The 27,246-nt window shown below is 44.1% G+C and overlaps 1 long non-coding RNA gene across 1 annotated transcript; it reads left to right on the top strand.

Moving 5' to 3' along the window:
* Positions 1-3,835: 3,835 nt before the first annotated feature.
* LOC140692802 (uncharacterized) lies at positions 3,836-26,759 on the top strand. Its single transcript, XR_012068408.1, has 3 exons — positions 3,836-3,969; positions 23,078-23,137; positions 26,487-26,759. It is a non-coding gene; the product is annotated as an uncharacterized lncRNA (long non-coding RNA).
* Positions 26,760-27,246: the final 487 nt, after the last annotated feature.

Genomic DNA, 27,246 nt, shown 5'->3' with positions numbered 1-27,246 from the left:
AGCCCAGGCTGGTCTCATAACCCCCTTAGCTTTGGTTTTATCATCTTTAAAGTGGGACAGACTCTTGTGAGGTGAGCAGGATCCTGACCCATAGCCAGGAACTGTCCTACACGCCTTAGAGAAGCTCACTGACTCCTCACGAAAATCTGTGGGGCAGGGACAGGCATTATCACCCATTTCTGCAGAAGTAACTGAGGCACAGAGAGAACAGCTGAGGTGACCACCCCAGATTACAGAGCCCAGGTCATCTGGTTCCAGTGTCCAGGCTCATGGTCAGTGCCCACTCTGGGTTTTCCTCCTCCCTTCATCCACCACTGGGACCCATGGCCGCAGCCTCATCTCAGTGTGATTGTTCATGGGGAGCAGGATGGGTGCACTGAGGGCCCGTTTCTCTGAGGACTGCTTTCCCAGAAGGCTCAAGGGGTTGACTGTATTCACTACTGGACACCCAGGCCTGGGCCCAGGCCAGCCACACTGCAAAGCCTGAATCAGTGATTGTTGAGTGAATACCTGAACCTCTGCATGTACCTGCATGTTGCCCCCATTTCCTCATCTCCACAGCTGGCTACCCGGCCAAAACCCCGTGTAATCAGGCCTGGGCCAGGGACAGTCACGGGGACCAGAGATGCTCAGCTGGGGACAGGAAGCCTCAGGGGCCCTGTGGCTGTCCCAAGCATCTCCTGGGGCAATTCACAGGGAAGCCCAGCCAGCTTCCAGGAACAGCAATCAGGTCCCAATCCCAGGGGTATAAGGTAGGTCTTGAGGGGTGTTTCCTGAGACTGACTTTGTGTATGAAGGGGGCCTGGGGGTCAGGTTGCTTTCAACGTCCATTCCAGGCCTACATCCCTGCTGGCAGCATGGACCTAGTCATAAAGGACACAGGCCGTGGGGCCAAGGCTATAACAGGGCTCTGCTCCCTCTCTGTGGCTCAGTGTCCTCATCTGTAACAGAGAACTAGTAACAGGGCCATGGGAGGGCTCACTGAGACCCTCCTCTGTGGCTTTGGTTGGACACTGCCCTCCCTCTGCTCAGTGCCATTCTCTGTAATAGAGAATAGTAACATTTCTCTTAACCCGTTTTGGCCCCATTTTTCTGAGTCTCTTTCTACATTGGGCCCAGGGCTTTCACAGAGATCACAGACTTGGGATGTAATCAGAGTGTGGTCACAGCCCTAGTGGTCCCAATTGAGGCCAGAGGAGCTTTGGGGGGGGGTGGGAATCCAGAACTGCTTCATGGAGGAGGTGAGATCTGAGCTGTGTCCCCAAGGATGAGCTGTCATCTAGCTGAGGCCTGACACTGAGCAGGACCCATGTACATGGTTAATGAGGGTGTGAATGAATGAATGGGCACCCCTCTGACAGAGAGTGAGGGGGGAGTCCCCTAGGCCAAAGCAGGAAACACAGGGCACCCTGGGGGAGCAGAGGGCGTGGCTGCAGTGTGATGCCTGCCTCACCCTTTATGGGTGTCTTGCCACCACTTTAGCGTGTGTTCTGGTGGATTGGGAGCCCTTTTCTCTCCTCTGCTTCAGTATCCTGCTCTTCATTCCCCTGCTCTTCATTCCGAGGAACACCCGCCTGTGTCACCTCAGTGTCCCCAAGTGGACCTGGACCTGTCTTGTGGGAGATTTTGAAGAGGGATTTGGTGTGCAGCCCAAGACTGAAGTGGGAGGGAGAGGATAATAGGGACCTCCAGAGGGGATCATGGGCTGGGAGTCATCGGAGGGGTGGGGAAGGCAGAGCCTCAGAGCTGTAGGATCCTGCTAGTGGTGGCTCCTTCACGAGGGGCTTCACAGGGAGGAAGCAATCATGGGGAAAAGGCAGAGCTCAGTTTGGGGCTTGCTGACATGGAACAGCTCATCACAGAGACATCCAGAGGAGCTGGATGTAGGGAACGAAGATGCCACTGATGTCAGGGTCAAATCCTGAGACCCAGATGAGGTGGGGCGGTGGTGCAGGGGACGGGGCTTGAGGATATCAAGATGTTCATTCATTGGGGTCCTCAGGGTGGGGACCTTCATGTTCATTTCACAGCCACCTGGTGCCTGACAGAGTTAGGCTTAGGGAGGTCACTGAGTAGACACATGCCGATAACCTAGATTCTGCTCTTTCCACATAAAGTCCCTGGTGTGAAGCCAGCAGGCACTCTTCAGAGTCATACACCCTCACCCCTGGGCTCTCTGTGTGCCTAGAGCCCAGTGGCCCCTTACCTCCCACTCCCCACTGCAGGACCCTTTGCACACCTGCATTTCCACAAGCTATAAAACATCTTCTCTTGCTGTGTGTTTACCCTATGAAACCTCATTGCCCCAGGAAGAGAGGCCTCACATCCTTCCCTTATTAAAGTGGTAAAGCCTTTTGTTCAGAGAAGCCCCTGTCAGATCTCATAACCAACCAGGTACCTGTGCATGAATTGATCATGCAGCCCCCTCCTCCTTGTGTGCACAGCACCCCCCCAATAACAGACCCCACACACTCAACCTTTGCGCTCGTGTAGGCACCTCTTACCTGTGTGGCCTGATGTTGTCTATAGCAGTGTCCCTATTGAACTTTCCTAAACCCTTCTCAGACGCTGGTATTTCTTTACCAACCCAAGTAATTAGCCTGCCATTGTGCCCACAACACCTGAAACAGAGTTGGCTAAATTATGCAGATTGATGATGCAGGTTAATTTGCTATAAAGCTGAAATCAAGGTTTACAAATAAAAGCAACATACATACTCAAGGCAGGACTAAGAACTCACACGGATAACTAAGACCCTCCACATACATCCCACTTTGCCCTTAGGGCCTTTGCGATGGCTGCTCTTCCAGCCAGGATCTCTCTCCGCCTGCTTCTTAAACACCTCCAGGAATCTGCTCAAATGTCCTCCCTGACCTTATTTTTCTCCATGGAACATATCACCTCTGGACATTGTGTATATTTTACTTAATTTTCTCTGTGTCCCACACCAGGCTGTCTGCTGCATGAGGATGGAGAACTGACTGCTTCACTACCTGCTGTGCCCGGTATCTGGAACCCACCCAACACACAGTAGGACCTCAGAAATTGTGTGATGGGTGTGTGATCACTGTAGGCCACAGACAAAAGTCTTCCCAGCAGTCATGGTAAGAGTCATTCATTCTCTACTTACTGTGCCCTACTGTGTGCTGGATACTGACCTGGGTGGGAGGCATGCAGTGGATTAGACACAGTGAGCACACACAGCATGTTAGGAGGGACATGTGCTCTGGAGACCACACAGGGCTGGGGGAAGTCAGGAGTGCAGGAGTGGAGGAGAAGAGGGCCAGGTGGAGACAGTGGTGCCAGAGGAGACAGAGAGGTGGGGCCCAGGTCGTGCAGGGCTTTATGGCTCCTGTGAGAGCTTTTCCTCAGGGCAGCGGAACCATGGCTGGGTACGGAGCAGGGGCCCAGTTCCTGAGTGCTATGCAGGAAATGGAGCAGGTGTCTGCTGGGGAGATGTGCGTGGAGGAGGCTGTCCCTGTAGACTGTGCAGGCAGAGAAGGCTCCTCTGAGGAGGTGACATCTGAGCTGAGCCCTTGTATGGACCGTGTTTCCACCTTCTGTAGACTGGATGCTTTCATCTGCCCTGCAGCCCTATGCAGGACACACCCTGTTCTCAGTCACCTGGACTTGGCCTCCTGCCTGCCTTTTGGGCCCTCCCACCCCAGAAGGAGTCCTTCTAGATCTAACTCACTACCTCCTCCACTGGACTTGGACTCACACTGAGCCACTGTCCACCTGCCCAACTCACCCAGAGTCAAGTCCAGACACTTGGGGGAGCCCCTCCACTCCAGAGCCCATGAACTTACTCAAATGGCCAGTCCTCAGCCTGCTCACATGCCTCACACTCCCCTCCTGCAGAAACCCTGTGACAGATCATGTCCACAGCACCCTGCTCCTCCGATCCTGACCCCAGGCTTTCCCATGTGGTGTGACCCCGCATAGGTTGCAGTCCCCTCCTCCAGTCTGGTGAGTAGAAACTACCTTTTCTTTTTTCTTTTGTTAATATATTTATTTTTTAATTTTTATTTTATTGAGTTATAGTCAGTTTGCATTGTTGTGTCAATTTCCAGCATAGAACATAATTTTGTCAATTGTGTTTACTCTTTCAAGAAACCATCTCTTGGCTTGATTTTTTCAAATGTTCCTTATATCTCTATTTTATTTTTTTCCTCCCTGATCTTTATTATTTCCTTCCTTCTGCTTACTTTTGTTATTTTTGCTCTTCTTTTTCTAATTCTTTTAGGTGGTAAGTTTGATTGTTTATTGCAGTTGTTCCTCGTTTTTGAGGTAGACCTGATTCTCTCGCTATAAACTTCCCTCTAAGCACTGCCTTTTCTGGATCCCATAGGTTCTGTGTGATTGTGTTTTCATCATCATTTGTCCCAATGTGTTTTTTATTGCTTCTTTGATTTCATCATCCACCCATTTTTTTAAAAGTAGTATGTTGTTTAACCTCCATACTGTCATTTATTTCTCCTTTATTTTTCTGTAGTTAATTTCTAGTTTCATGGTATTGTGGTCAGAAAAAGTTGCTTCAAATATTTTCTATCTTCTTCAAATTGTTAGTGCTTCTTTTGTGCCAAAGTATATGACCTATCCTAGAAAATGTGGTATGTGCACTTGAGAAGAATGTATGTTCTATTTTAGGGAAATATAAAGTTCTGAAAATATTACCCAAAACAAATTGTTCTATTGTATCATTTAATTTCTATGTTGTCTTATTAATTTTATGTATGGAAGATCTGTCCAGTGATGTTAATGGATTGTTTAAGTCTTCTACCGTGATTGTATTCCGATCAAATTTTCCCTTTTTATCTGTTAGTATTCTCTTTTTGTCTGTTATATATTTAGGTGCTCCTATGTTGTGTTCATATATGTTAATGAGTGTAATATCTTCATCTATGACTCCTTTAATCATTATAAAATGGGCTTCTTAATCTTTCTTTATAATCTTTGTTTTAAAGTCTATTTTATTTGAAATCACTGTTGATATTCCTGCTTTCTTGTGATTTCCATTTGTGTGGAATATCTTTTTCAGTCCTCTCACTTTCAATCTATGTGTTTCCTTCTCCCTAACGTGGGTCACTTGTATACAGCGTATTGTAGATACTTGCTTTATTATCCACTCTGCACTCTATGTCCTTTGATTAAAGCATTTAGTCCATTGACATTTATAGTAATTATTAATAGAAATGTGTTTATCACACTTTGAACTTTGTTTTGCAGTTCATTTTGTATTTCCTCTTTGTTCCTTACTTTTTCTTTTTGTGGTTTGATAATTTTCCTTTTTATTATCTTGGTGTCTTTTTAGTTTTGTGACTCTATTGTAACTTTTTGGCTTGTGGCTACCCTACTTTGTACATATATTAACCCATTACTATATCTGTTTATTTTAAACAGATAATAATATAAGCTCAAACCCATCCTACCAAGAACAAAAAAGAGAGAGAGACAGAGAGAAAGAGAGAGAGAAACCTGCATATTTTCTTGCTCGCCTCTCCCACGCTTAATGATTTAGATGCCCTCTTTTATGATTTCATGTTTATTCTGTTGTAATTCATTGTAGCAATCACCTTTCCAATTATGGTTTTCTCCTTTTTGTAGCATCCTGCTTCTTTTCTATTTAGAGTAGGTCTTTCAATATTTATTTTAGCATAGGTTTAGTGTTGCTAACTTCTTTTAGTTTTTGCTTCTCTGTGAAGTTCTTTATCTCTCCTTCTATTCTAAAGGATACCCTTGCTGGATAAAGTATCCTAGGCTGCATCATTTTTTCATTCAGGACTTTGAATACACCTTGCTTCTCCCTTCTGGCCTGTACTGTTTTTGTAGAGAAATCAGCTGAAAATCTTATGGGGGTTCCCTTGTATCTCATTCTTTGTTTTTCTCTTTCTCCCTTTAGAATCATTTCCCATTCTCAACCCTGGTCATCCTGATTGTAATATGTCTTGGTGTGGGTCTGTTTGGGTCCTCCTTGTTTGGGACGCTCTGTGTTTCCTGTACTTGGATATCTGATTCCTTCTTTAGGTTTGGGAAGTTTTCAGTCATGATTTCTTCAAATATCTCTTCAATCTCCTTTGTTCTTTCTTCTCCTTCTGGGACCCCCATTATGAGTAGGTTTGCATGCTTTATGTTATTCCAAAGGTCCCGTATATTGCTTTCATTGGTTTTTATTTGTTGTCTTTCAGCTGTTTTGTTGTCCTGTCTTCTAAGTCACATATTCATTCCTCTCAATTATCCAGCCTACATTTTATAGCCTTTACCTCAACTCTCCTCTCAGCAAATGAGTTTTCCAATTTTCACTGGCTCCTCTTTAGAGTTTCAGTTTCGTTATTTGACATATTCTCTGTCTCTATACACAATCTCTTTTAGTTTCTTCAGTACTTTGATCACTCCTTTTTTGAAATCATCTAGTAGACTATCAATGTCTATTTCATTGATTGTTCTTTCAGGGGGTTTATCTTGTTCTTTTAATTGAGACAGGTTGCTCTGCTTTTTTATCTTGCTTATATCTCTCTGGCACTATGGCTTATGGAGTATCAATTATCTACTGTGGTCTTTTAAGAGTTTATTTATTTATATAAAGTGGATGCAGAAATAAAACTAAGCACAAAGAAATTAGTTTTAAAAGCAGTATAATCAATAACAGAAGAACATATTGAAACAAGATAACAATTGAGTTGGGATGAATTTTTAAAATATTAAAGGAAGAAAAAATATTTGAGAACAGAGTATAATCACAACAGAAGAACAAAACAAGGATAAAACTGAAATTGGACAAATTGTAAGATAATAATAAAAGTATTTTAAAAGAAAATTTTAAAAGGGATTAAAATAGAAATATAAAAATTATTTAAGAAGTAACATTTAAAAAGTAAAAGAAAATGGAACAGAAAAAGGAAAGAGTATGTTCCCTTGGAGATTGTGTGCCCTTAGTAATTTTATCAAGAGGTCCTTCTTAAACATGTGTGGTTACCAAGTCTTACTTCTGTGCCTTTTGTCTGTTATCCCTTTGGTTAATGATGTGGCCATTAACCTGTTAACCAGAGCCTACCCTGGCTATTGAATGGGGACTCCTCTTTGTTTTGTTGTTGTCAAAGCTCCTGCCCTTGCCTAGCTTCATGAACTCAGCTCGTTGTTTCCAGAGACCCTCTGGTCACACCCTTGGTCTGTGCTGCTCCCAGTGCCTGTAGGTAGACATGTCACTTCTCCTCACAGTGCTGCATCTTGGTGCTGCACTCCTGCATGGTAGGTGGACAGGTTGTGTCCCTTCCCAATGCCGTGTCCAGGTGCAGCAGTCCTCCACAGTAGTTGGGTCGGTTGCTCCCATATTCAGTGCTACTCCCCACACCACATCTGTTCCACACTCTGTGGGTGGGCTTGAGGCAAATGGCCACACCAGCCCTAATCCCTGCTCTTTGCCAGAACTTTGCTCCTTGTTCATTTGTCTTAGAGGTGTGAGTTCATAGAGGCACCAGGACAGAAACGTCCTATATGTCTGGGGATGTAAACAAGTCTCAGTCCCACCTATGAGGTTGCAGAACTGCCAGGTACATATTCAGGTTTCAACCCCATGTCTGCCTGGGTGGGTATGATGGCTGTGGCTGAGCCTCATCTCTCTTATTCTGAAAAATCACCAGTTATGTTGCCGTGAGTCAGCAGAAACAAAGGACGAAACACCCCTTCCCCCAGGCAAGCCAGCAATATTGCTTTGCTTTATTTTTTTCTTATTTTATGGGAGGCCCAGGCTGTTCTGATCTGTATACAATCCAAGCAGTTTTCCACAGCACACTGCAGTCCCCCAGGGTTACCTATGTACAGTCAACCAGAGTCTGCCTGGATCCAGCAGCCTGTCCCTTCCCATCCCTGATTCACTTCTAGGTTTGGGGGTTGTTGACACACTTTGTGCCCATTTAACTTAATTCTGTCAGTCAAGGGTGGTTCTGTACACATCTGAGCCTCAGAGGTTCCCTGTCCATCCTGCTGACCTCTCCGTTGGAAAGAGGGAGACCCAGTCAACCAGCACTATCCCTCCTTTGCTGCTCCCTCTTCAAAGGACCAACCCCAAGCCATTTTGCATTTTCTTCCTTCTTTTTTCCTTTTCTCCTACCAGATTGGTGGCACATTTTGTCTTTTGAAGATGGCAATGTTTTATCAAAGTTCAGCAGATGTCCTGAGTGGATGGGTGTGTCTGTGAATGTCAGTCTTGGTGAATTTATTGGAGAGGATAAGATACAAGCATCCTTCTACTCCAATATCTTGGCCTTTCTCCAAGAATATACACTCTTAATAATTTTGTCATAAGGTTATTTTTAACTATGGGTGGTTGCCAAGTCTTCCTTCTACGCCTTTTGCCTGTTATCCCCTTTTTTGGTGGTGTGGCTGGTGTTCTGGTGGCCTGAATCTGCCCTGGCTATTGAGCAGGAGCTACTTTTTTTCCTGTGGTTGTCACACTCCTGCCCATATCCTGCTGTGAAAACTCCACTTGCTGGTTCCAGAGGCCGTCTAGTCGTGCCCCTGGTCTGTGTCCCAGCATCAGTAAATGGGTGGTCTGCACCCCCCACCAGATGCCTGGTCCCAGGACCACACTTGTGCAAGGTAGTTGGCAGGTAGCTCCCCTGCCGCATTAGGTCCATGCTTTGTAGGTGGACTCAGAGGAAACAGCTGCACTAGCCCTCACCCCTGCTGTGTTCCAGAACACTGATTCTTGTGCATTTTTCTTAGAAGAACCAACTCAGAGAGGCATAGGTGTGTAATGGTCCCTTCTTCTTGGGACTGTAAACAAATCTCAGTCCCACCTATGAGGTTGTGGAGCCCCTAGGTAGAGATTCGGGTTTTAACCCCTCCTCTACCTGGGAACCATGCACCAGAAAATATGGTGGCTATGGCTGAGCCTTGACTCTCTTCTCCCAAGAAGTCTCCAATAATGGTACTGTGGGTCTGCGGACACAAAGGCTATGGCTCCCCTTCCCCCCAGGGCACACCAGCAGTGTTTTTTGCCTTTTTTTTGTATTTTATGGGGGACCAAGGCTGTTCTGTATACTCTCCCAGCCATGGCACACAGAACATTGCAGTCCCCCAAGGTTTCCTTTGTAGAGTCAGCCCGAGTCCTCTGCTCAACTCAGACAGCCTGTCCCATCCCACCCCTGCTGGTTCGTGTCTAGGGCTGGGGATCTTTGGGACCCTTTGTGCCCAATTAACTTAGTTCTGTCAGTCAAAGTCTATTCTATACATATCTGAACCTCTGATGTTCCATCTCCATCCTGCTGAACTCGCCATTGGAGTTGGGGAGACCCAGTGTATTAATGCTATTCCTCCTTTGCAGCTCCCTCCCCATTGCAATGGTCCAGAACTATTTTCCTTTTTCTTCTTTTCTTCTGTTCTCCCAACAGATTTGTGGAAAATTTTATCTTTTGAAGAAGCCAATATTCTGTCAAAGTTCAGCAGGTGTTCTGGGTGGTGGGTGTGTCTGTGGATGTCACTCTTGGTGAATTTGTGGGAGAGGGTGAGCTCTGAGCATCTTTTTTACTCCACCATCTTTCCTCCTCCTTCACTCTTTTTCTTTTGATTGGAACATTTAGTCCATTGACATTTATAGTAGTTATTTTATAGATGTGGGTTTATTGCCATTTTGAAATTTGTTTTCCAGTTGATTTTGGTATTTATTTGTTTCTTTCTTTTAATTATTTTTATTTTTGTGGTTTGATAAATTCCTTTTCTATTAGCTTGGTTTCTTTTTGGGTTTTATGACTCTATTATATACTTCTGATTTGTGGTTATCTTGTCATTCAAGTATGGTAACCCCTTACTTCATCTGTTTGGTTTTAGTTGATAGTCATGTGGGCTCAAGTGCATCCTAAAAAGAAAGAAGACAAAGGGAAAAAAGAAAAAAAAAGAGAAAAAATATATATTCTCTTGCTCTCCTCTTCCACCTTTTATGATTTTGCTGTTCTCTCTTTCTTGTTTGCTTTCTTGTTTTCTTTATTGACTTACTGACTTATTTATATCCTCATGTTTTCCCTTGCAACTCACTGTATTTATCGCATTTCCAATTATGGTTTCTTAATTTCTATAGCTTCCTGTTTATTTTTTATTTAGATTAAAACTTTCAAATTTTTTTTTAGCATAGATTTAGTACTGCTGAATTCATTTAGTTTTTGCTTGTCTGTGAAATTCTTTCTCTCTTTCTGTTCTAAAGGATAGTCTTTCTAGATAGAATAACCTAGTTTGCAGCCTTTTCTTATTCAGGACTTTGAATATATCTTGCCACTCCCTTCTGGCCAGAAGTTTTTAGGTAGTGAAATCTGCTGAATGCTTATGGGACTCCCTTGTAACAAACACTTTGTTTTTCTCTCACTGCCTTTAGAATATTTTATTTAACTTTAGCCGTTTTAACTATAATATGTCTTGGTGTAGGTGTGTTTGGTTTCTCCTTGTTTGGGACCCTCTGTGCCTCCTGTACTTGGATAGTTCTTTCCTTCTTAAGGTTTGGAAAGTTTTCAGTCATGATTTCTTTAACTAACTTTTCAATCCCCCTTTCTCTTTCTTCTCCTTCTGGGACTCACCATTATGCATAGGCTGGCACACATTATATTATCTTGCTTTAATTGGTTTTTATTGACTTTTCTGTCTGCTGTTCTTTTTGGGTTATTTCTTTTATCTTGTCTCCTAAGTCATTTATTCATTCCTCTGCATTATCTAGTCTTCTTTTGATTGCCTGTATTTGAATTTTCTATTTTTAACTAGCTCTTCTTTATAGTTTAAATTTTATTTTAAAGTTTTCTGTCTCTATTGATAGTCTCTTTTAGTTCTTTCAGTGAGTTGATCATTCCCTTTTTCAAGTCTAGTAGACTATCAAAGTCTATTTTACTGCTTGTTCTTTCAGGGGATTTGTCTTGTTCTTTTAATTGAAAGTGGTTCCTCGGCTTCTTTATTTTACTTATATTTCTCTGGCTCTATGTATTTCTTCTAGACCCGTTTCTGAGCTTTTACATGTAGTAGGCAGGGTTGGAGCACTTCAGTTGTGAAGAAAAATAGGCAGAAGATGTTCACTGGGGAGTTCTCTCTGTGGTGTTGCCTGTCACTTGTTATGCAGACTTACAAAGTCCTATTTGTTGATTTTGGCTTTATCCCTGCCTTAGCTATGGGAATGTCAGCCACCTACTCTGGTGCCACTCAGGTTCTGAGCCCCAGGAAACATCAGTGCAGATCCAGCAGTGTCAGTCCCTTGGACCTGCCTTAGCAAGTGTGCAGTCACACATATGAATTTGTGGTCCACTACAGGTTCAGCTCAAACCCCAATCCCGCACTCACATATGGAACCATACACCACCCTGTTGTAAATACCCTCACTGGCCACCCTTCTTGAGTAAGAACTCCACTCACTACCTGTAAGTCTCAGAGGTGTGGATCCACAAAGTGACCAGATACAGCAAATCCACCCTCTCTGCCTGGGGCTGTAAACAAATCTCAGTCCCGCCTGTGAAGTTGCAATGGCACAGGGTATGGAGTCAACATTCAGCTCTGCCTTTGTTCAGCAGTGTTGGCTCTCACCAAGCCCCATTTCTCTTCTCACGAGAACACACCAGCAATGGAGCCAAGTGGAGTAAGTGACTTTGGCACAACTGTGTTTCATTCCTCCCCCATTATATCAAAATTGGTGCTTTTTTATGAGAGTTTCAGTCTTTTCTGTTCCACACACACACACACACAGCCAGAGCTCACACTGCCCTCTAGTTTCCTGAGGCTGCCTCTCTGCAGTGTGACCCAGCCCTCTGCCTGGGCTCTTCACTGACTCCAGTAGCCTGTTCTGGCTCATCCCTTCTAGCTCATGTATAGGGCTGGTCATCACAGGGACCCTCTGTGTCAGTTTTCCCCAGTTCTGCCTGCCATGCAGTTGCCACTGTCTCCTCCAAACCTTGGAAGCTCTGCTTCTTTCCTAGCTGATCTCCCAGCTAGAGAGGTTGTGTCCCAGTGTGAGGGTGCCTTTATTCCTATGCTACTCTTTCCCTGCAGGATCAGTCCTGCACTTAATTTTTCTTTTCTCTTTTTATTCCTTACCATATTTTGTGAGAATCTTCCTGTATTTCAAAATAAGAGACACTCTACCAGAGTTCAGGAGGTTTCTGTGCAAATCAATGTTTTTGTAGATGTAATTCTTTGAGTATTTGTGGGAGAGGTCAAGCTGTGAGTCTGTCTACTCTGCCATTTTGGCTCCTTCAAATTTTAAAATAGGGCTAGTTCTTTCTTAATTACTCTCAACAAGCTGTTGTAGTTTTCAGCGTACATGTCTTGTAATTTTTCCTTGCCTCTATTGGATGCTGATTCAGAACATACACAACCTTCTAGAGAAACCTGTCCCACCCTGCCATTTACTGCCAACTAGCTGGCCTGTGTCTGAATCATCAAAAGGTTTTGTTCTTTATCTGATTCTTAATTCTTTAGAATTTATCATTTTACTCTCATAAATGCTGATAGTACTTGTAACATATATTTTAAAATAAAAATAATAAACTTTATTCTATAGATGAAATATGAATGAATCTCAAGTAACATATGCTTTTAATACCTTAGAATTAGTAAAGCAATATAGATACATTATAAATGCTTGAAATGTTGCCTAAAGGAAAAGTTCAGAGATTTGCAAATCCCACTCCCAGAAGTGACCGTCATTAATGGTTTGGTGAACATCTCTCAGTCTCTATCTCTCTCATTCTCTCTGCCTCTGTGTCTCACACACCAAAAGATTCATTTACATCTATGATGATTTGACACATATGTGGTTATAGAGATGGCATCTGGGATGTAGATGATGGATTAACAGGCATCCAAACTGAGGGCTTCCTTGACATCAGGTAAAGACCTAGCACTCATTTTTCCAGCTGCACAACAATCATTCCTCCATGTGAATCAGAACTGATGAATCCCACCCCCTCTCCATGAACATTAGTGTTGCTTCCATTTCCCTAGTAGTTTAACCAGGATTGTGATGAGCATCCTTGAAAAGACATCTTTGAAAAATTGTGCAAGAATTTTAGTATGATCAACACTAAGCATCAGCACTGCTCGGAAAGTGGTGCACTTGTGGAACTGTGATGCATTCTGCATACTGTTCTCCCAGAGAGGAGAGTCTGCTCACTCTTCCCTCCAGGGGATCTACTGTGGCCTCTGCCTCCTCATGTTGTCACTAGAGCTGGTTGTCTCCAGGCTAAAGGCCTGCCAGTGTGATGTTGACCAATGCTGTCTCCGAAGTGTGGACATCTTCGTGCATCCTCACTTGAGAGGTCGAGCATCTCTAATATACACTGGCCACCTGCATTGCCACTTGTTGGAATTGCATGTGTTTGTTCTGTTTCTGTTTAGAACACAGTGTTTCAAGATATTTTTGGACCACAGGGATGTGAAACCTTTCTCTGACTTTAGGTTATGAAAAATGATTTTTCCATGTTATGGTTTGTCTTTCATGGATTTTGATTATTATTTTTTTTTATTTTGTTAGGTTATGTTTTGCCACAGGAAGAGCTAAGCATCTCCCTCCTGGCTCTGGTTTCACACATAGAATAGCAGTGCCTATCTCGAGATTATGCACATAGTTACTAAAAATATTCATTTTGTATATCTCATATTTAATCCACCTGGATTTCCCTTTGAAATAACCATAATGCTACTTCAAGTAAAAAAAAAAACACCAATCCCTTGTTAAAATATGAGAGCAGACACAAACAGCCACCTTTTGTATGATTTCATTGATAGGGAACATCCAGTTTAGGGAAAGACACACAGAGAGAAAGAGGATTAGGGCTTGTCAGGGGTTGGGGGAGGGATAAAAGAGAATGTGTGCTTTGGATACGGGGTTTTATTTTGAGGAAAGAAACAGTCTGAAACTAGACAGTGACGATGGTTACACAGCATTGTGAATGCACTTAATGCTCCTGAATTGCACAATTTAAAATGGAAAAACATCTAAATTTTATTATGGTAAACTTAAAACTTAAAAATAGATGGTACTCTAAATGACATGAAAGAAAACAAGGAAATGACAGAAAAAACAAACAAAAATGATGCCAGGAGAAGGGAAGTAAAGTTCGGGTCTGGGAGTGGGTTGATTCTTAGAATTAGATGACAGTGTTGGTGGTTGCAGAGACATCTCAGCCCGTAAGGGTGGTGATGCCTGAAATGGCTCTGGGTCTCATAGAAGTATGTGTGTAGGTTCAGGGGGAGCTACAAGATCAGGCTCAGGGTCTCCCTGCAGGACTGGTAATGTAACTTGGCTCTAGGTCTCCTGTAGGGCTAGTCTTACAGTCTGCAGAGCTGGTGGGATGTGACACGGTTCTGTGTGTTTTGCAGGTGCAGGCTCGGGTTCCCCAGCAGGGTTGTTGGAATGGGACCCAGTCCTGGGTCTCCTGCAGGAGCCAGATCAGGATCTCATGCAAGACCAGGCTCAGGGTATCCTTGTAAGGCTTGTGGAATGAGACCCCATCATTTTTCTCCTGCAGCAGCAGATTCAGGGTGTCCCTGCAAGGTTTTTCAATTTCACCCTGCTCTATATCTCCTGCAGGAGCAGGCTTGGACTGTCCCTGCTGGGTTGTTGGAATATGACCCATCTCTGATTCTCTTTCAGAAGCAGGCTCAGGGTCCCCCTACAGGGCTAGTCGATTTTGTTCCAGTCTTAGGTCCTTTGCAGGTGCAGGACTGGGGTCTCCCTTCAGGGCTGGTGGAATGTGACTCAGCTGTTTGTCTCTTGCAGAAACAGGCAGAGTTTCTCCCTGCAAGCCTTGTGGAATGAGACCCAGTGCTGGGTCTCCTACAGGAGCATGCTCAGGGTCTACATGCAGGGCTAGAGGAATTGGACCTGGCTAATGGTGTCCCTGCAGTGCTGCTGGAGTTGTTCCAATTCTTGGGTGTCTTGAAGGTGTAGGCTCTAAGTCTCCCTGCATTGCTAGTGAAATGTGACTCTGTTGTGGTTCTCCTGAAGGGACAGTCTCAGGGTTTCCCTGCAGGGCTGGTGGATGGGACATAGTGCTGGGTATTCTGCAGGAGCAGGCTCATCTTGCAACATGACCAATCTCAGGTTCTCCTGCAGGAGTAGGCTCGGGGCCTTCCTGCAGGGCTAGTGGAATTGGACATGGCTCATGGTCTCCCTGCAGTGCCATTGGAATTGGTCCAATTCTTGGGTCTTTTGAAGGTGTAGGTTGCAGGCTGATAAATTACCTGTAGGGCTGGTGGAATGTGACATGGCTCTTAGTCTAATGCTAGAGCTGATTCAGGGTCTTTCCACAGGGTTGGTAGAATTGGCCCAGGCCTGGGTCTCCTGCATGTGCAGGCTCTGGTATCCCTGCAGGGCTTGTGGAATGTGACTGGGTTTCTGTTTCCTGCAGGGGCAGGCTCAGAGTCTCCTTGCAGTGTTGCTGGAATGGCACATGGTTCTGAGTTTCCTGCAACAGCAGGCTTATGTTCTTCCTGCATGGCTAGTTGAATATGACTCAGACCTTGGTCACTTGCAGGAGCAGGCTAGTTTTCTCACTGCTGGGATGGTGGAATCAGACCCTGTCCTGAGTCTTCTGCAGAAGTAGCTCCAGGTCTTCCTACAGGGCTGTTGGAACATGACCCATCACTGGTTCTGCTTCAGGAGTAGGCACAGAGTCTCCTTGCAAGGATAGTGTAATTGGACCCAGCTCAGGGGTCACTACAGGGCTGATGAAATTTGTCCTGGCTCTGTGGTTCCTGCAAGTGTAGATTCTGTGTCTCCCTTCAGGGTTGGTTTAGTGGGACCCATTCCTGAGTCTCCTGTAGTAGTAGGCTCAGAGTCTCCCTGTAGGGCTGGTGGAATGGGCCCCTTCTCTAGGTCACCTGCCAGAACAGATTTGGACTCTGCCTTCAGGCTGGTGGAATTGGGCCTGTTCTTGCATCTCCTGCAGGAGCAGGCCTTGGGTCTTCCTGGAAGAATACTGTAATATGACCCATCTCTGGTTCTCTTGCAGGAGAAGCTCATGGTCTCCCTAGAAGGTTAGCAGAATTTGTCCCATTCCTTGGTCCAAGGCTCAGGGTATCCCTGCAAGGTTGGTGGAATGGGACCTAGTCCTGTGTATCCTGCAGTAGCAGGTTCTGTTCTCTTTGCAGGGCTGGTGGAATATGACTCCACACTGTGGTTCTTTGGCAGATGCAGGCTCAAGGACCCCACCAGAACTGATGGCTCTTAGTCTCCTATGGGAGCAGGTGAGGGATTCCCTGGAGAGCTGTTGGAATTGGTCCCAGTCCTAGGTCTCTTACAACTGCAGGCTCAGTGTCTCCCTGCAGGGTTTGTGGAATATGACTTGGCTGTGGGTATGCTGCAGGAGCAAGCTCAGTGTTTCCATGCAGGGTTGGTGGAATGGGATCTAGTTCTGGCTCTCCTGCAGGAGGAGGCTGGGGTTCTCCCTGGAGAGGCTGATGGAATTGGACTGGGATGTCTGTCTCCTGCAGGAGCAAGCCTATGGATTACCTGCAGAGCTGGTAGAATGTCACACAACTCTTGTTCTTCTGCAGGAGCTGGCTCATATTCTCTGTGAATGGCTTGGTCTCCCCCAGGAGTAGGTTTGTAGTCTCACTACAGGGCTGGTGTTATGTGACCCGCACTGTGTTTTCTGCAGATGCAGTCTTAGTGTTGGACTGCAGGTTTGGTGGAATGGGACGAAGTTCTGGGTTTCCTGGAGTAGCAGGCTCACGGTCTCCCTTCTGGGGTATTGGAATGTGACCCAGTCATGTGTTTCCTGCCAAAGTGGCCTCAGGATATCCCTGCAGGGCTGTTGGAATTGTACCTCACTGTGTATCACCTGCAGGATCAGGTTTGTGCTCTCCCAGCAAGGCTGGTGTATTTGGACCTATTCCTGGGTCTCCTGCAGAAGCAGGCTTTCAGTCTTCCTGCAGGGCTTCTGGAATATGACGTATCTCTAATTTTCCTGCAGGATCAGGCTTGTGGGTCACCCAGCAAGGCTAGTGGAATTGGACCCAATTCAAGGTCTTAGTGCATGATTGATGGAATGGGACCCATTCCTGGGTCTCCTGCAGGAATTGGCTCAGAGTCTTCCTGCAGGACTGGTGAAATTGGACCAATTCCTGAGTCTCCTGCAGGAGGAGGCCCTGCATCTTCCTGGAGGGATGGTGGAATATGACAGAGATCTGTTTCTCCTGCAGGAACAGGCTCAAGGTCTCCCTACAAGGCTAGTGTAATTGGACACATTCCTGGATCCATTGCAAGTGAAGGCATGATGGTCTTCCTACAAAGCTGGTGGAATGTGATTCGGCTCTGAGTCTCCTGCAGGAGTAGGCTTAGGGTCTCCTTGAAAGATTGGTGAAATGGGACACAGTGCTGTGTCTCCTGCAGTAGCAGGTTCAGGTTCTCCCTACAGTATTGGTAAAATTGGACCTGGCTCTAATTCTCCTGCAGTAGCAGACTGAGGGTATACCTGCATGGCTGGTTGAGTGTGAAGGAACAGCAAGTCTTAATACATTGGCCCACTCCTGGGAAAAGGATAAACAGGGCGTAGTGCATTGTCTCTTGTATTGTCTGAAAAAGCCCCTTGAGATGTGTTGATTCTGATGACCTCTTCCAAGAACTTGAACACTTTAAGAATCTCTGCCAACTCATCTTGTTTAGACTGAAGGACTCTGCCTTTCATCAGTTCTTGGAATAGAGATCAACACAAAAGGAAAGAGGGAAGAAAAAATTACCAATCTATCTGTTGAGAAGTCAGCTGAAGACATTAAAAAGTTCTCTTGCAATGCACTTGTTTCTATTTTGGTGCATTTAGAATCATTTCCTTATTATCAATTTTTGCCATTTAAATTAGAATATATATTGTCGTAGGCCTACTGGGGTTCATTATGCTTGGACGCTCTGTGCTTGCTGTGTTGAGATAGCCGGTTCTATCTTTGGTTTAAGAAAATTTCAGTCTGATTTCTTCAAATACCTTTTCAAACCATTTGTCTTTATTCTTTTCCATGTGGGATCCCTATGAGTCATACACTGGTATGTTTTCTCTTATCCCAGGTTTCAGTTGCATTGCTTGCATTGGTTTTCACTTGCTTTTCTATGTCGTGTTCTGACTGAGTGATTGCGGTTATCCTGTTTTCTAAGTCATTTATTTGTTCCTGTGCATTATCTAGTCCGATTTGGACTGTCTTTAGCTTAGCTATTCTCACCATTGAGTTTTCTGATTATATTTGGCTCATCTAAAGTGTTTCTCTTTCCATTTATACTAGCCTGCATTTGTATTCATAGACTCAAGATTTCCTTCAGTGTTTTTATGTCCTCCCTTTTCAAGTCATGTTCTAGTAAATTTTGGGGGTCTAATACATTGGATGTTCTTTCAGGAGACTCCTGTCTTTTGAAAATTTGGAATAGTTCTTTTAACTTTATTATATCTCTCTATCGCTATGGGTTAAGGATTATCAGTTATCTATTATAGACTTGAACGGCTTTTGTAAGTGAAATCATTTCTGTGCACATTTAGTTTTAATGCTGTGAGGATTGTTTTTGGTATGTAATGATGCCATGCATTCCTTCTGTGTCCGTTGCCTGTTATATCTATGATTGCTACCGTGGTTTTTGTTGTGGTGAATATAACCTATTCTAGTAAAGTTAGCAGAGTGTCATTTTGGTTAAATGTTTATCATAGCTCTGACAGTGCTGGGACTACTAATTTTTGCTGGAATAGAGGTTTCCAAATGATTTCTGGGCTGCAGGCTGGATATGTGGAAAGGGAATTGTTCCAATATACACTCATGAAAGTGCATTCGTCCTTACTGTTGCCACGGAAAAGTCAAAATTTTATAATGGGTTCCCTCAGGTTCTCTGCAAACAAAGACAAAAGTGGAAACAAATCTAATGATGTCACACATTAGAAACTGCTGAAACAATCCTGCAGTGCCACAATTGGGTCCTAAGTGTAGTACTGGGTCAGCACCACAACTATAGTTGCATTAGCATGTGGTAGGCAAGGTTGATGGAAAAGCTTCAAATTCTCCTATTTTTCAGCAGATCTCTGCTCCAAGAACTCTTGTCAATAAGGCATGGGAACTCAAAGGCAAGCATGGAGCATTTCAAAAACCTCTGCTTTGGACAATAAGAAATTTCAATCCTGCCTATGAAAGTTGCAGATCTTTTGGCTATAGAATCTTATTTCAACACGAAATTGCCCTGGATTCTAGAAACCAGATAAAGATGGCTCTGATTGAGACCATTTCTCCTTTATGGAGAAAATGAGCAATTATACTGTGGATGTGAAAAGGCTGTGACTAAGGCCCTGGGTTACTAAGCTAATCCACAACACATATGCCAGCAGATTTAATATTAAGAGAGGACCCAGGCAGATCTGTTCTCTAGATAGTACCAACCACAGCCCAAAACAATCTCCAAACCCCTGGGAATAAATTTGTGACATCAGCCACACCCCTAACACAGATTCCACAGGCACTCCTAGCTCAAAACTGGCAGATGCAGTCTTGGTCTGGGAATCAATTGCAGAGAAATTTTGTGATTATTGCTTTCAGTTATGTCAATCAAACGTCCACTATGCACTCTTTTAACCCTCAGCGCATCGTCTTCCATCTTAAATGACCTGTCCACTTTAGAGTGTGCATCCCAGTAAAACACAGTTTCGCCTTTAGTGCTCCTTCCCCCAAGTTCAGGTCCTGCACTGATTTCCATTCTCTACTTTGCCTTCTACTCTTTCCAGGTTATGTGAGAATTCTTTCTGACTTTTGAAGTAAGAGATGTTTGGCCATTATTCAGCAGGGATCCTGAGCCAAGGGCCGGGAGAGTGGATGTTTATCTTGCTGTATACATGGGAGAGAGTGAGCGAAGTTTGCACTGGTACTCTGCCAGTTTGGCATGGATAAATTAACACAATTTAGACATAACTCACAGACACTTGATCCTTGTTTAGCTATTTTCCTCTATATCAATGGTGGAAGGATGTGTTCGAAGATTCCAAGTCTGACAATGTGTACATACCTCCATTGCAGACTTTCAAATAGTTAACAGAATTGAATTACATACAATGGGAAGTGTATCAAAATAAAGATAGTTTTAGAAATATACTAAATCTAACTACAAGACAGAGTTGCCATATTTAGGTATCAGCTTGAAATACCAAAATAAGAAAAATACACAGAAAATACTAGTTAGCAGCCAAAATTCATGAAGGAGGCAGGTCAACACTTTTCTCTTGGTGCTTCCAACACTAAGAAAAACAATGAAATAAATCTTAGAATCATTAACAACCACAACCATGGGTTTCCATTGTTCATGTGGTGCCCTTTCCTAATAATGGCACATACTGGTCAATGTTGGCGATTCAAGGGGCAACATTACTATTTAGGAAAGCACAAAGAAACCCAAACAATGTATTTTTATATAGGCTTGGTTTCAATAGCACTTAGAGACATTATAGATATGAGAACACTGCTGCACTTCTGCTAGGCTATTGAGAATCATGTGCTCTTCTATGAAAGATGAGTATGTTTAATCGTCCAATTATGTTGAGAAACACAATTAAACCCGACAAATATGGCAACCACATTATATCCTGCACCCGGTACTTGACTGAAGGGAAAAGATGGTCCACAAAAAATGTGTCACTACATATCTATGTCAACAATTACACTTCATTTCAATAACAGAATTATAATAGTTACAAATACTGTTTTGAAAAACTGAGGATAAATAAATATTCAAATTCAGGCAAAGAATCCACTCACTTACAAAACACCCTTCACACCAAAGTAGATATAACCCCAGCATGATCTGAATCTGGGGGAAGGTCATCATTTCACAGTGTGAACTAAGAATTCAAACCAACCTATTTTAGTCCAGAGTAGTTGACCATGGAGGAGTTCACTGTTGTGCACAAAATGTGAAGGTGGAGGAACTCTGAATCTAGGAGGGTCTTCCTGTGCTCCTACTGGCTTCAATGCAGTTCAAGGGCTGATTCTCTGAAATGGATAACTGAGTGAAGGGGAGGGAAAAGCAAGTGCTTCAGAGCAAGGCCCAACCCTGGGAAAAGGCTTACCAGGGCTTGGTGCTTGGTCGTCTGAGTGGTTTATAAATGCCCCGTGGGAAGTTTGGAATTTCAAGACATCTTCCAAGAACATGAGAGCTTCTATCATTTCTACATTCTCTTCTGTTTTGGACGGAAGAAATCTTGGACCCGTACTTGGAGCAGAGAATTCAGTAACTTCCTCAAGTGCACGTTCAGATTCCACATGTAATTGACAGTATCAACGAGGCTCAATATGTCGATGAATGTCTTCCAAGCTTGGTATTCTCTACAGCTGTCTCCATGCCAGTATTCTTCATTGTAGCAGAACAACTCTCATCAATGTGTTCGCATCTCTCCTCAATCCATGCAGCCAGCTTTTCTGACAGATTCTCTTCGTGTCTCCTATAAAGTCAAATTCTAAATGATTGGGCAAATCTGAAAGTACCTCCGAGACTAACCAGTGAGCTGATGACACGCATTTCTTCCACTGTCTGCTCTTTAAGGTTCTGGAAACTGACCCGTGAACACAGGCCATTGGGCAGCAGCAGGATCTCGAACTTACACAGCTTCCCAAAAAAGAGACCTAAGCCAAGCTCCAAAGAGGGCGACAGCCCATCCATCACACTGATCCACCCACAGGGCTCTGCCCAGTTTCCATGGATCCACAGGCCACAACAAACCTCATGGAACAAACGAACATTCCACCTGGAATTAAACCGGCAACTGCCATCCCCAAAGGTGGCTGCAACTTGTCAGTGTTGGGGGAGGGGCTGTATGAGACAAGAGGTTCTAAAGGTAAATGTGATTCTATCCACTAGCGTCCCATGGGCTTTTCTCTTCCCTCTTTCCTTTTATTCAGATCTGTACGCACAGTACAAACGGAGGGAAGTGTGTCCAATTATAGTTGATGATTTCACACGTCTATAAACTTTCTAACAGTTCACAGTACACAGAGACCCACTAAAGGAGACTTATGTTCCTATAATATCCGTACACCCGGAATACATATGCGTCGCCTGATTTCTGCTGAAACACCCGCACTCTCAGGACATGGATCCATTTATTTCATGGGGGCTGAAATTCCTACAAATGAAACCAATCCCAATGTGCAATTTACTGTGTGTCTCTTTTGCCCTTAGAACACTTTTGCAGAGCTACTTGTCTTTGTTATAGGCTTATGCCATTTCTTCTCTACGTAGGGTATAATATGGCATACATTCAATCTGTTGGGAGACTTGCAAATTTATATCACGGACTATAAATCCATTTTATTCCAAATAGGCATTTGAATTAGGTCACGATATGCTCTTATGAATCAATATTTATGAATATTAATGCACGCATCTGTTTTCTGAATACAAGTGTGTTGAGTACATGCAAGCTGTGATATTGGGTCGATGAGTGCTGAATGATTCTTGACATCACCTTGAGTACTTTCTTGAGAATATTCATGGTTCCATTGTTTTATGTCAGCCAACCGTGCCCTTTTGGTGCTTGTTTGTTTGTTTGATTGTTTGTTTGTTTGCTTCTTGTTTGTTTTGCAAACACATTAGGCCATGCATCACTCCGTTCACTTAAGAGAGTCATATAAGCAGATTCACTTAAGATAGTGCTTACAATCATCTATGATTTCCTGCTTCACTCTCCCATATATAGGGTTTTGATGTCCTCTTGCTTTCTTCTTGTTTATTCTCTGCAACTCATGCTCCTCTTGCATTTCCAATAATAGTCTTCTTCTTTCCATTTCATCTTGCTGCTTTTCTAATCAGCGAAGAATTCTCAATCATTCTTTTAGGATAAGTTTTGAACTGCTGAATTCTTTTAAGATGTGCCGGTCTGTGGAATTCTCTAGCTTTGCCGTTATTAAAAATGGCGGTCATGTGGCATAGGCTACCCTAGATGGCAGCATTTTCCCATTCAGGATATGGTCTAAATCCTGGCACTTCTCCCTTTCCTGAAATATTACTGCTGAGATACAAGCTGAAAGCGCTCTGGAGGTTCCCTTGTGATTATGTTGCTTTCCTCAAAGTGCATTTTTTTCATTTTTTTTCCTCCAGGTGCATTTTAAATCACATGGATGCTCATGAACTTTGTTGATTAGAATCATCTGGCTGCTGGTAAGTCTATTGGGATTTCAATTCCGTTGGATGCTGTGTACTTCCTGAATTCATATACATGATTCTATCTTGGTTTTCAGGAAGGTTCAGTCAAATTTATCTACAGATATCTTTTCAGAATTTTTTTTTTTTACCTCTTGCTTTTCCATCTGGGACTCTTATGAATCCTAGTCTTACATGCTTTACTTAACCCAGGACTCAACAGCAATGTTTTCATTGTATTCAACTTGCTTATCTATGTCTGCTTCTGACTTAGGGATTTCTGTTCCCCTGTATTCACATTCATTCACGTGTCCCTCTGCATTATCTAGTCAACTTAGGACTGAATTTAACCCTGATATTATCCCATCCATTGAGATTTCTGATATAATTTGGCTCGTCTTTAGACTTTATCTTCCACATTTCTGGTATTCTGATTTTGTGTTTCTGAGACACGGTTGTGCTTCAGTGTTTCCCTCATCTCCGTTTTCAATACTAGCCCTGGTAGCATTTTGCAGTCTAGTTGTTTGAAAGCTTATCTTTTGGGCCTTCAATCCCTATGGAACTGAAAATGGTACTTCCTGTTTCTTTTACTGTACTTCTACATTTCAACTGGTCAAGTAATATCAGGCATCTAATGTAGACTTCAAGGGCTTTGTTAAGTGAAAAGTTTAGACCCTTGGCTCTATGCAATTCCATGGGATTACTGTGAGGACAATTTCTCCTAGACACTGATGCCATGTCCTGTTCCTGTGTGTGTTGTCTGGTATATCTCCAATTGCTGGTGTTGCCTTTGCTGTGATGAACAACCCGTACTATTTCGATTAGCATAACCTCATTTTGATTACGCTTATCTCACAATTCTGAACGTGCGCAGGACACTTTCTCTTGTGGAAATGAAGCTTCAAAAAGTTCTCAGCTCTGCATTCTTCTCTATGTCACTTTGGAGTGTTTCCTAAACAGCAAACTGAGAGTGCGCTTGTGCTTTGCAGTGCCACGGGAATGTCCCAATGAAACCAGTGCTTCCCAGAGCTTCTCTGTCTACTGAAACACCAGTGGAAGCACATCCATGGATGTCACACATCAGGGCCTGCTGGAATGATCCCGCAGACCGACCTTGGTGTCCTCGGTGCCGTACCGTGCCATCCAAAATGTAGCAGCTTCATTCTGGAGATAATGCTGAAGGAAATGCTTCAACTTCTCATGCTGTGGACTTGGACCACTCTTCCTTGTCCTCTCATTCTTGTGGCACAGGTGCACGAAGACAACCACAGAGCTGTTGTGCATCCTGTGCCTCAAACCAAACCATAATCCCAGCCCAGGTTATGAATGTAGCAGATCCTAAGGCTTTTCATTCTGATATCAAAACCAAGGCCCCCTGGATCCTTCAGACCAAATGCACGATATCTCTGATTCAGCCCCACACGTGCTCTATTGGCAAAATGCCAAATTGTTCCCTGGTCTTGCAGATGCACTGGGTGTGGCCATGGGACAAATCGATAATCTCAACCTCGCGCGCCAGTGTGGTTGCTTTCTCATTGGGGTCACAGGTCGGTTTGCTCTCTTGATAGGACCCACCACATCCCACAACGCACTCCAGGTCCCTGAGACACAGCGTGTGCCATCATCCGTAGCCCTATCCCTCCCTGACCGCTGACTCTGCTACCTCAAATTTGGAAGCTCAGATCTTGGTCTCAGAATCAAGTGTGGGGATATTTTGCGCTGGTTTCTTTGAGTTCTGTCAGCCAAGCATCTGCTGTGCACTCTTCTAACACTCAGCGCATCACCTTCAATCCCATGTCTCCTGTCTGCTTGAGAGTGTGCGTCCAAGTTCAACAGAGTTTCAACTTTGCTGCTCCATCACCAGGGGTCAGACCCTGCACTGGTTTCCATTCCCTGCTTTGCCTTCTCCTGCTTCCAGGTGTTCTGAGGCCTCATCCTGTCTTTGGAAGTAACAGACCTCTCTTCGGCAAGTGTCCTATGCCAAGGGCTGGGTGAGTGGATGTTTCCATTGCTGTGTACATGGGAGCGAGTGAGCGCAGTTTGCACTGCTTCTCTGCCAACTGGGCATCGATGAATCAACACTTTCCAGATACACTTCCCAGATATGTGATTTTTGTTTACCTCTTGGTTTCTATACAGCCGTGGTGGGAGGGATTGTCCAAAGACTCCAGTTTTGACATTGTGTTGATATCTCATTTGCAGTCTTTAAAAAGTTTAATAGAATTGATTTCCATGTTTTGGGAGCTGTACGAAAATGAAGTTAGTTTTTGAAACATACTAAATCGACCTAGAAGCCAGACTTGTCAATTTCGGTAACATTTTGTCAGCTCTAAGGAAAACATAGACAGATAGAATGCAAAGTAGCAGTCCAAACTGTAAAAGGGGTCATGTCAACTCTTTCCTGTTGAAGCCTCCGAAACCAACAGGAACCATGAAATAGCTATTGGAAACATGAAATAACCCCCAACATTGGATTCACTTGTGCATGTGGTGCCCTTTACTCCCAATGACACCTACTGGCCAATGTTGGCATTTCAAGGGGTAACATCCCTCTCTAGGAAAATACAAGAGAAAACAAACCAAATATATACATTTAGGCTTGAATCCAAAAGCACCTAGAGGCATTGTAGCTTTGAGAACCGTGCTGCAACTATGCTAGGCTATTGAGAACCAGGTGTTCTTCTATCAGTGATGAGAACGCTTAATCATCCGATCATGTTGGGTAAAGCAATTTAACGCAGCCGAGTCTGCACCCCCATGATATAGTGCCCCCGGGGGCTTGACTCAAGTGAAAGACGGTCCACATAAGCTGTGTCTTTAATGTCATTGGCGACTTTTACAGTTCAGTTCACTATCTGACTTATAGTATTTACCTATACTGTCTTGAAAGACTGAGGCCTGATACATATTCAAGTTCAGTCAAAGATTCCCCTCACTTACCACACTCCCTTCACCCCAGAGAAGACACAAACCCAGCATTTGCTGAATCTAGCGGAAGTCCATCGTTTCTTTGTGTGAGCTAAGTATTCAAATCCTATCTATTTCAGTCGAGACTATTTGAACTTTAAAGAGTTCACTGTTGTTCACAGAGTGTGAAGCTGGGGGAACTCTGATTCGAGGAGGGGCATGCCCTTCTCGTACTGGCTTCATTGCAGCTCAGGTACTGATCCTTCAAAATGGATGCCTGAGTGGAGGTGAGGGAAGAGCTTTACTTGATAGCTTGGCGCATACCAGGGAAAAGGCTTACCTGGGCTTGGTGCACTTTGGTCTGAATGGCTTGGAAATGCCCCTTGGGACGTGTGGATTCTCAAGAACTCTTCCAAGAACATGAGCATTTTGATCACCTCTGCCATCTCTTCTCTTTTAGACGTCAGGGATCTTGGACCCGTTCTTGGAGCAGGGAATTGAGGAACTTCCTCAAGTCCACGTTGGCACTCCGTATGTTTCTGCCAGTATCAGCGAGGTTCAATACGTCTCATGAATGTCTTTTGAGCCTGGTATACTCTACAGCTGTCTCCAGGCCAGTATTCTCCTTTGTAGCAGAACATCTCTCATCCATGTGTTCGCATCTCTCCTCAATCCGTGCAGCCAGCTTTTCGGCCAGCTTCTCTTCGTGTCTCCCATAAAGTCGACTTCAATAGGACTGGGCAAGTCTGAAATTACCTCGGAGTCTCACCAGTAAGCTGATGACAGGCAGATCTTTCACTGTCTGCCCTTTCAGCTTCTGGAAACTGACCCGTGAACTCAGGTCTTTGGGCAGCAGCAGTATCTCGAACTTACACAGCTTCCTGGACCAAACACTTAAGCCAAGCTCCACAGAGGGCGGCAGCCCCTCCATCACACTGATCCACCCACTGAACTCTGCCCGGTTACCTAGGATCCACCGGCCACAACAAGCCTCGCGTTACACACCAACATTCCACCTGGAATCCAACCGGTAACTGCCATCCCCAATGGCTGCCGCATCTTGTCAGTGTTGGGGGAGGGGCTGCATCCGACGAGAGGTTCCTTAGCTAAATGTGATTCTACACACTAGCGTCCCATGGGCCTTTCTTCTTCCCTCTTTCCTTTTGTTCAGATCTCTATGCACAGTACCAATGGAGGGAAGTGTGTCCCTTTTCAGTTGA

This window comes from Vicugna pacos, unplaced genomic scaffold, assembly GCF_048564905.1.
Source record: "Vicugna pacos unplaced genomic scaffold, VicPac4 scaffold_17, whole genome shotgun sequence".
NCBI lineage: Eukaryota > Metazoa > Chordata > Mammalia > Artiodactyla > Camelidae > Vicugna > Vicugna pacos.
The sequence above is the reverse complement of the archived record's forward strand: the minus strand, read 5'-3'. Positions and strand labels throughout refer to the sequence as shown.